This window comes from Pteropus alecto, unplaced genomic scaffold, assembly GCF_000325575.1.
Source record: "Pteropus alecto unplaced genomic scaffold, ASM32557v1 scaffold7, whole genome shotgun sequence".
NCBI classification, from domain to species: domain Eukaryota; kingdom Metazoa; phylum Chordata; class Mammalia; order Chiroptera; family Pteropodidae; genus Pteropus; species Pteropus alecto.
Window position 1 is genome coordinate 6169331 of NW_006494614.1, and position 9856 is coordinate 6179186.

At 34.8% G+C, this 9856-nt stretch overlaps 1 pseudogene; it reads right to left on the reverse strand.

The window, feature by feature from the left end:
- Nucleotides 1-9602: 9602 nt before the first annotated feature.
- LOC112475014 lies at nt 9603-9721 on the reverse strand (annotated as a pseudogene).
- Between the last annotated feature and the right edge of the window lie 135 nt (nt 9722-9856).

Sequence of the window (9856 nt, forward strand, 5' to 3'; positions counted from 1 at the left end):
ATTATCCAAGTGATCAAAATTAATACCACCAAAGATAACCACTTCCAGAAGGGCAGTGTAAAATCTATTCCTACATAAAAACAATGAGGACACAGACAGAAAGTCAAAGTTAATTTTAAGAACTCTGGAAATTAACTAAAGACTTTTAGCAATTTGAGAAACGTTTATTTAGGAAAAATGGCTGAATCTCAATAAGAACAATGAACTCTGTAGAAGTTTAGCTTATTCTATTTCTATCCCTTTTCATAAGGTCACCAGAAGCATAGAAGATGAGCAGCCTCACAACATGGTGGCTGTGAAAACTAGGAGCCAAGCACCCACTGGAGAGGAAAAAATGGGCTTGGAGATCCCCCAAAAGCTTCATACCCATATATTATTATTATTTGGTCAGTCTGGCAGCTTCCTAGAAAAACCTTTATTTGACCAGATTCAGAGCTCATTCATGGGAAAGCACTATCCTCTTATGTTTGTCTAAAAAACAAGTGCCAATATTTTTGTTTGTTTGTTTGTTTTTTTAACACACAGTTACCTGAAGTGGTGATATCACCTAGAGTTGAGACTCTGTTCAACAAATTGAAAAGAAATATCTGAGAAATGATAAATTAGTGATGGCCTTTGTAAAAAGCTGAAAACTTCTTAGCAATCTAGAAGACTATGCACCTGTGCAAGACTGCACTTAATGATCAAGAAACTCCTGAAGTCACCTCACCTCCCATGTCTGGCTGAACTTGAAGCTCTGAACAGACAGAAAGTAAAGGCTAAGATAAATTTGTAAACTTCAAGAGCATTGAAAATGTATTCCAACTAAGACAAAGAGTCCCTCAGCAAAGAATGGAAGAGCTATTGTTCTAGGAATTTAAAGAAGTCACTGTTCAATCATTCTCTGACGACTAAGCTTAACAAGCAGGAACTGAAGTGGCTGTACAAGACAAAAATACAGACTTATAGAATTAGTCAAGGAAAATCACTAAATAATCAGCAACAACAATAGTAACAAACAGCAACAACGATAAACTCTGGGGAGGGATAAGGATATGACTTAGAGTTACCACGTTATATAATTTAAAACATTTAAGTTTCAAAAAAATTATAAAGACCTAGAAAAATGTGGCCCATAAACAAGAAAAAAGCAATAAATAAAATCTGCCTTTGAGAGTGTGTAGATGTTGGACTTACTAGACAAAGGCTTTGAATCAGCTAGTATATACATGCTTAAAAAACTAAAGGTAACCATGTATATAGGATAAAAATAAAATAGAAAACAATGCTTACCAAGTAAAGAATATAAATGAGAGATTGAAGTTAGAGAAAAAGGCCAAATATAAATTCTGGAGGTGAAATGTACAATAACTGAAGTACTTTTCTAGAGGGACTCGACAGCAGATTTGCAGTGGCAAGAAAAATATAATAAACAAACCTAAAAATATGTAAAATGAGATGATCTTAATCTTAACAAAAAGAAAAAAATGAATGAAGCAAATCAACAGACACTCAGAGACTGATGGAAAACCAACAAACATGCTTACATACGCATAAAGTAAAACCAACAGTAGAGGAGAGAGTGAAAATTACAGAAAGAATATGAAGAAATAAGGGCCTAAAACTTCCAAGTTTAATTAAAAAAAAAATTAATCTATACATCCAAGATGTACAATGAACTCAAAGTAGGATATTCTCAAAAAGATACAAATCTAAGCACAACATAATCAAAATTTTAAGGACAAATATAAAGAGAGAATCTTTAAAGCAGAAAGAAAAATGACTCATCACATACAAAAGGTTCTTGAAAGATTAATAGTTAAATTTACATTAGAAACTCAAATCCAGAAGGCAACAAAATGACATGTTGAAGTGCTGAATTAAAAAACAAACTTCATGTAAGAATTCTGTATCCATCAAAGCTATCTTTCAAATGTGAAAAAAAAATTAAGATATTTTCATATTTTTCAAAAAAAATGAGACAATATGTTGCTAACTAGCACCTACTCTATAAGAATTCCTGAAGGAAGTCCCCTGGCTGAAATGAAAGGACACTAGAGAAAAACTTGAATCCACACATAAAGAGCACCAATAAAAGTAATTACATAGATAAATGTAATAGCATAAACATATTATTTGTTTGTAGTTCTTCTTCTATCAGACTTAAAATACATTTACATAAAGCAATAATTATAAAGACATGTTAATGGGCTTATAAATAATAAAAACATTATTTAGATGACAATAATAGCACAAAGACTTGAAGATGAAATGCACTTTTGTTGGAAGAGAGTTTTGTATAGTATTAAATTTAAACGTATTAATATGAACTAGGTTGCTTAAATTAAGATGTTAATTTTGTCTCCTAGGAAACCATTAATAAAATAACTAAGAAAACATAGTGAAAGTAACAAAAAATAAAAGAATAGAAGATACACTAAGCAAATAGTAATTAAAGAGTTGGAGTGGATATACTAACATCAGGTAAAATAGACTTTAAGACAAAAATTACGGCTAGGAGCAAAAACATACTGACAAATTGTCAATCTATCAGGAAATTACAACAATTATGAACATATAAATCCCTAATAATCAGATTCCAAAATACATGAAGCAAAACCTGATATAACTGCAAGGAGAAAGTGGTAATTCAAAATAATATTTTGAGATCTTAAAACCATACTTTCAATAATGTATAGAACAATGAGGCAAAAGATCAACAAGGAAATAAAAGACATGAATAACACTATGAACAAATTAAAATAGTCATTTATAGAACCTTACACCCAAGACCTGTACAATACATACTCTTCTTAAGCACACCTGGAACTTTCTCCAGAATAGACCATATGATAGGCCATCAAAACAAAACAAAACAAAACAAAAAATACCAAGTGTCAAAAAACTTTGACACTTAAGAAGAATGAAATCACACAAAGTATGTTCTTCAACAAAATGGAAATAAATAATATATAATAGAAGAAAATATGGGGAATTAACAAATATATGGAAATTGAGCAACACACTCCTAGGTAACCAATGATTCAAATAAGAATAAGTAAAAATAGAAAATACTTTGAGATAAATGAAAATGAAAATATAATCTATGGGATGGAACTAAAGCAATGCTTAATGGGAAATGTATAGCCCTAGAGACCTATATTAAAAATGATGCCCTAATGATGCCCAAATCAGTGCCCTAACTCAACACCTTAAGAAACTCAATAGCCCCACTGTATTTTTTGAAGATCATGGGTCAGTGGACTAGAAGTATCTTAAAAATTCAAACTTCAACTAATTGTGGAGTTTTTTTATGTTTTTTTCACCCTAAGTTACATATCAAAATATAAAACCAAAGATAAAAAGAAGTACAAATATACCTTCTATACCAAACTAGTTGCTTTAGTGTAGTGATTGATCCTTCTACTGAGACTCATTATTGTTCATTAGTAGTAGCAAGCTAACTTCCACCAATCTCTTAGTCACCACTCTACTCAGTAGATTGAGTTAGTCATTGCTATTCCAATTATTTCTCCTTTCTGATTTGTCCCATTCTTGCTGCTCATCTCCAAACACTGATGCAATAGACACTGCTACCTTGCTACAAAGCATCTCTGATAAAGTGTGTGTGTGTGTGTGTGTGTGTGTGTGTGTGTGTGTGTGTAACTCTTTTGCTAGAAGACCCTGCCAGTTAGATTTAGCATAGCTCCTAGAATTTTCTTAGGAAATTACAGCAGAGTAATCATGAAGTATAGACTCCCTTACCTTCTATCAACCAAGGTCTGAGATACACTGGAATTCCATTTATTCTCAGTTTGTTCTAATCCTGACTATATGCAATCCTGGAAAGGCAGAGTCTATCCCACCCTTTATCTTGAAATAGTAAGAATTTAGATATCCCTGATTCTTGTAAAATCCTTATATTTCCTTCACATTTTCTCTCACTATTCATTTCTATATCATTCATGCAAATTAAATACTTAAACACATCCCTTGACATAGATTCCTCTCTAGCAATATATCTTGATTACATAAATGGTTACATATGGTGAGTTGTGAAAGATAGCTGAATATTCAATCAATCAAACATAGTATATTCAATCATTCATTCATTCATTTATTCAAAAAGTACTCATTGAGGAATACTTGCTTCATTTCAGGCATCATGCTGGGTGACTCTGAACAAGACTAGTATGGTCTTTGTGGTTCCTGACTATAGGAAGTTTAAATTCTGGTAGCAGACAGAAAGAATATCCTTTCTGTCCTTGGAAAGAAGAAAATCAAAATTCCTTTGAAGCAGAACATTCATGCTATCATAAGAAAAGTGGGATTTGGGAGTCAGCAAAAATTGAGGAAGGAAGATAAGAAGGCTTTTTCTTTTAACTTGACTCTGAGTTCGATAAAGCTCTCTCTGAGCCTAGGTCTCCACTGCTTAAGGAAGAATTAGGGTCCAGGTGTCCACATGAGCTAAGATTTATTAGCAGTTTTATTTCCAGTGAGAAAGGATTTTCCTTCCTTGTGGGCCTTCAGTTGTCCCCCAGAAAGAGCACAGAGAAAATCCAGACGTTGGAGCATGGACAGAGACTATCAGCACACTGAACTCAAGAGTACACTGATGGCTCTCTCCAGCTTCCAGAGCCTTCCAAAAGGAAGCAAAGACATCTACAGTGGGGTGATTTTTTTTTTTTTTAATTATTAACCTTATTTTTTACCCAGCATTTATTTCCCTCCTTTGCCTCTCTTTATTCAAACAACTAGGCCATTCTCAGTTCATAGCCACAAGGGAGGAGTATGTCACTTTGGAGAATAAAAGCTAAGGAGTCTTCCTGGCTTCAGTCTCTGAAAGTGAAAAGTATTTAAAGCAAAGGTCTCAAATTAGCAGCGTTCAGGCCAAATCTCTCCTGGAGAAATGTTTTATTGGTTACTATGATGTTGGCCCACACATTGTTTTAAAATAGAAATAGTGGCTAACATTTGAAATTGGAACACAATATTTATATCTAGCTTTCGGACTTCTCTAAAAGATTCAGCTCTTACAGCTGAGGCAATATTCCCACATGACAACGGTGGAAGGATCCGGTTATCAGCTGTCTTCTTTTGCTGGGATGCATGCTCTTCCTTTGGACTCAGTCCCTGCTCATGTGTTTGTATCCCCAGCAATGAGGCACAGTGTTAGTTACCTTTATCATTTTGCATCTACTAGACTCACTTATGTCACCTACCTTGAACCTGAAGCTACCTAAGACACTTTGGCCTTCACAGAAATGATAAAATTCTGGTTACAAACCAAATTTGGAGTAGAATTGATATACCATAAAAGCAAGTATTTGAGAACCCTGCAAGCTTGACGGATGGCATTATAATCCAGGGATAGGAGGAGAAATGATGAGTGTACAGTTAGTGGGTCAATTGAGAGAGCCTCCTTTCCGTTTCCTCAGCAGAGAATAGGGAGACATAAAAATCCCAACTAGTCTTCTGAGTCTGACAGCTGGAGGGATTTATGACACAGAAAGGTGGCAACACCTGAGAGTAGATATTGTTTTATGATGTTCTGGGGCATATGTTGACTTCAGTAGTTTCTGAGAGATTTCTTTTTGCCCCAGCATGACCTGGAAAGGGCGGAATGATTTCTGTGTGCCAACACATGGCACAGAATTAACTGTGAATGCTGCCAGATCTGAAGATTTTCTGCCAAGAGGATTGAGTGAGAGATGTCGCAGCAGATGCCTGCATGGACCAATCATGTGGAAAACCAGATTCTAGCACACATATATCCATGCCATGTCCATGAATACCTTGGTATTCAATGAATTCTTAGAAAATTGACACATTCAGATGACACGTTGATTTTACATATATTTAATATATAAATGAAATTATATATCATGTATATCTGGATATGTGGACTGGAATATATACCCAAAATTTATCTCTATCCAAAATTTAGAGATAAAGATGATGCTTTGAGAAAATTCATTGGAAAATAACAAGTGTATATTCAGAGTCATAGGATTTTCCAGAACAGATGTGGCACCAAGGAATCTGGACCTGGACAGCCTCCATAACCATACTGGCTAAAGGTGATCATACGTTCTTAACAAAGAGAGAGAGACGGAGAGGAGCATGAGCAGGAGGAGGAGGAGGAGAGGAGGAGGAGGAAAAATAGAAGGAAGAGGAGGAGGTCTACTTACCTCATTCATATTACAGCAAAAGTTGTTCTTGTAGAGTGTGTATTTAATTTTTTCCAAAAACTGCTTGTGGTCCTGACAGTCTCTACAAAGAATTCCTATAGACTCTGTAAAATGTATCTGAAATGTAGCCTTTCAGTCTTACCTGACTCTAACATTGATTCTGGAGCCTAGAGTGGGAAAAAACCTAATTAGTAGATGCTGCCTTAATGAGTTTTATTTCTGCCTGTGTGTATTGCTTGATACACTTGCACCTGATACTCCTGGTGTTTCAGTATGAGTAGATCATGTTTTTTTGCACTTCTTTTGAAAATTCAAATCAAGTGTATTCACATATCACTAAATATATAAAATCACTATGCCCATTACTTTTTCTGGTCCTTTCTCAGTAGTAAAGTGCACTTTTAAAAAATGAAACAGATGATGAAACAGAGGGGACAATGTTCAGAATAAAAGTCCACATAATGAGTGTCTATCAACACTATCATCTCACAATTTATAGTAGACATGTTGAGACAGCAGCCCCAGCGGTACATTAACTGAAAGTCTCTGAGGCTAAGTCATCATGATTTTTCAAAAAAATATATGAGATACTTATATAATCTTTATTACTTTTATTTTTTAATGCTATCATCTCCTTTCTCTGTTAATACTTTTCCTGGTAACTGTTTTTTTATCCCCTGAGGATCATTTCTTGTGGAGGTCCATGCCTTGCCCCTTACTTCTCATTGTTTTGGTTCCACAGTGGTATTTTTCGTGACACTGCAGGACTTCAAAGTGGCCCTCACTTCATATCGTTTATCAACTTTCCTACCAATTCAATGTCACTTTGATGTCTCACTGAGCAGCTGGCAACTGCGCAGCAGGCCTAAAACAAGACTGAGTTGGCAGGACTCAGGGGTAAATAGCTAAAGTGGAAACAGTGTCCGGTGTGAACAGTACAGAAGCAATCTAACGACAACACTGTGATGTACATGTCCATCTGCAGCTAGGAAAAGCAAAAATGTAAAATATGTAAGCTTATGAACATGTAGTCTGCAAGTTTAGTGGGCATTTAGTAGTAAATTATAAGAGATGTGAGCTTTAAAGGAATTCAGAGACCAACAATCCAGTATGAGGAAATTGAATGGCAGAGAGGTAGTTAACTTACTCAATGTCACTCATTAGCTTAGGGGTAAAGATGGACAGTCTTCTTTGCATCAGTCTCAGAGAAGTTCCCCTTCCATCTTTCAAGACATTGCCAAGATAGGTGTGTGATTTTCATAACTGTCATAAAGGTTTAAATATCTGTCTTACAACTGTCGTTTTGCTCTTTTTAAGTAAGATAGTCCTAATGTTCGATATCAAGAATGTTTTTGATTTAGACCTGTGAGTTTTCACTGACGTGCTTCCAAAGTATTTCCATCCTAGTAAAATCTGGTTGAAATTCATTCTCCAAATCATCTGTAAAATAACTTTTCTTTTTTTTTTACATTTTTACTTTATTTTCAGGAAGACGGCAGGTGTATCTTATGATCTTTCCATTGTTTCTATTTTTTTAATTTTTTGCTACTACGCTTTATATTTCTAAGAGCTAAGTCTTGATCTCAGAAAATTTCTTTTTTGAAATAACTGTTCTAGTTTTATTTTATGGGTAATATTTTTATTTATCTCTCTAAGAGTAAAAATAGCTTTATTTATACTCTTTTTCAAGTTCTCTCCCTCCTATAAAGTATCTTTTCTCTAAGTTTTATTGCCCATCCCCCCAACCCCCCACCCCCCCACTTCTCTTTCTCTATTTCTTTCTTCCTTTCCTTTCATACTTTCTTTCTTCCTTCTGGTCTTTATCTTTAAGATTAGAGTTATTTATCAGATAACAGGTTATCCTTGACTGTTTACTCATAATTAAGAATGAAGGACCAAAAAATTGTTTGGAAATTCTGAGTGCAAGTGAAGCACACCAAACGTGAACTTCATTTTTGACTAATCTGACTGCACCATTTCAGTGGAGACTGCTAAAATAAATATTTTTTCTTGCAGTGGTTAGATTTTGAGAAGAGAAATTTCTAATCCCATACTTTAAATAATAAACCAGCCTGCTAGCATTTTAGATGTGATCGAGAGAAGAGTGCTGGGAATCTCAGAATTCAACATGTAAATGTTCACTTTATCACCCTCTGTTGAGTACGACAGACCACCTTATACTGGGCCTAACCATATGTCCTTCAAACCATATGCCCTCTATTAATCTCTCCAATTGTCTGCCATTACTGAGGAGAAGAACTGGAGGTTTAAAGACTTCTTATATAGACTTATAATCAAGTCCCCTGTTTTCATCCATATATTCAATATCTCTTCAGTCATACCTTTTTGCAGTCTATCCATAGCCCTTTACTGACAACTTTCTCATTTCTAATAAGTCAGTTATTTTTTGCCAATCTGCTTTAACTTACAAAAATTATATTTTAATTTTCTCCCTTCTTTATCTTCATGGATTTGTCTTGACTTATTTCCCATTCACTGAGTTTCTCCAAGTATTTCAAGTCTTTAATCTTCCTTTTTTAAATTAATGTCTAACCTCTTTTTTTTCAGGTACTTATGTTGTTATTAGTGCTATTAAAATCAATAGAGAAGAACTTTATTTTGGCCTGTCACTTAAAATAAGTGCCTAGTGGAACAAATATATGAGAGTAATCTAACTCAGACGTAAATAAGCCAAACAATTCCCAAGATTTAATCTCCTCATCTAAGTGGTTAGACAAGAGACTTCTTCCAGATCACATTCAACCAACCCTCATTCACAAAAAACAGGATGCATTTCCCAATGGAAGGACCCAGCTTTATTTAGTTAAGGGTAGGTCAGCAAATTCTCTTTCCTATTAGAAGACATTAGTTAGGCAAACACATGTTTAAAATCTATTATCCTTTTCAGTCTCATAAATTAGTAGCATTTCAAAGCTAAAGTAGAGATAGAAGATGAAACATATGTTATACATTAAAAGAAGACCTTTTTGAACTAGGCTCTCAAAAGTAGCACAGTGAAGAAATTTCATGAAGCTGAAAAAATTCAATATAAACTTGAGGGGCAAGGGTTTGAGATCAGTATTGCCCAGACAAAAAGCAAAGGGCGAATTGGAACCATATTTCCACCTAAGATAAACAATTATCAGAAATAGGTCTATTGGCCTGCAAATTTATGTAGTCAATTTGTTCATAACTGGAGAAACACTATCTATAGCTTAAAGAGCACACTTTCTAGGAGGAAATAGTTGGAAGATACTGGGTAGGATAGTGTTCCCGCCAAAATTTATATCTTTTTCAGAACTGCAGAATTTGGCCGTATTTGGAAATAAGGTCATTCTTTTTTTTTTTTTTTTTTAGCAGAGGCAGCCCTTGGGTGACCTCGCAGATTGCAAGGACCTTGTCAGCTTACATTCCCTTATTTTTTATTTTTCATACTTACAGCACATGGTCTTCCTAGGTAGTCTCCCATCCAAGTACTAACCAGGCCCGACCGTGCTTAGCTTCCCAGATCAGATGGGATCAGGCTTGTTCCAGGTAGCATGGCCGTAGATGAAATAAGGTCATTCTTAATTCTTAGTTGTTTGACATAAGTCAAACCTATTATAGGATATTTATATAAGCAATAAAACAATATTTCATAGGGACATTCTTACCTCTTTTCCTCTACTTTAAATATTGTTTTTCAG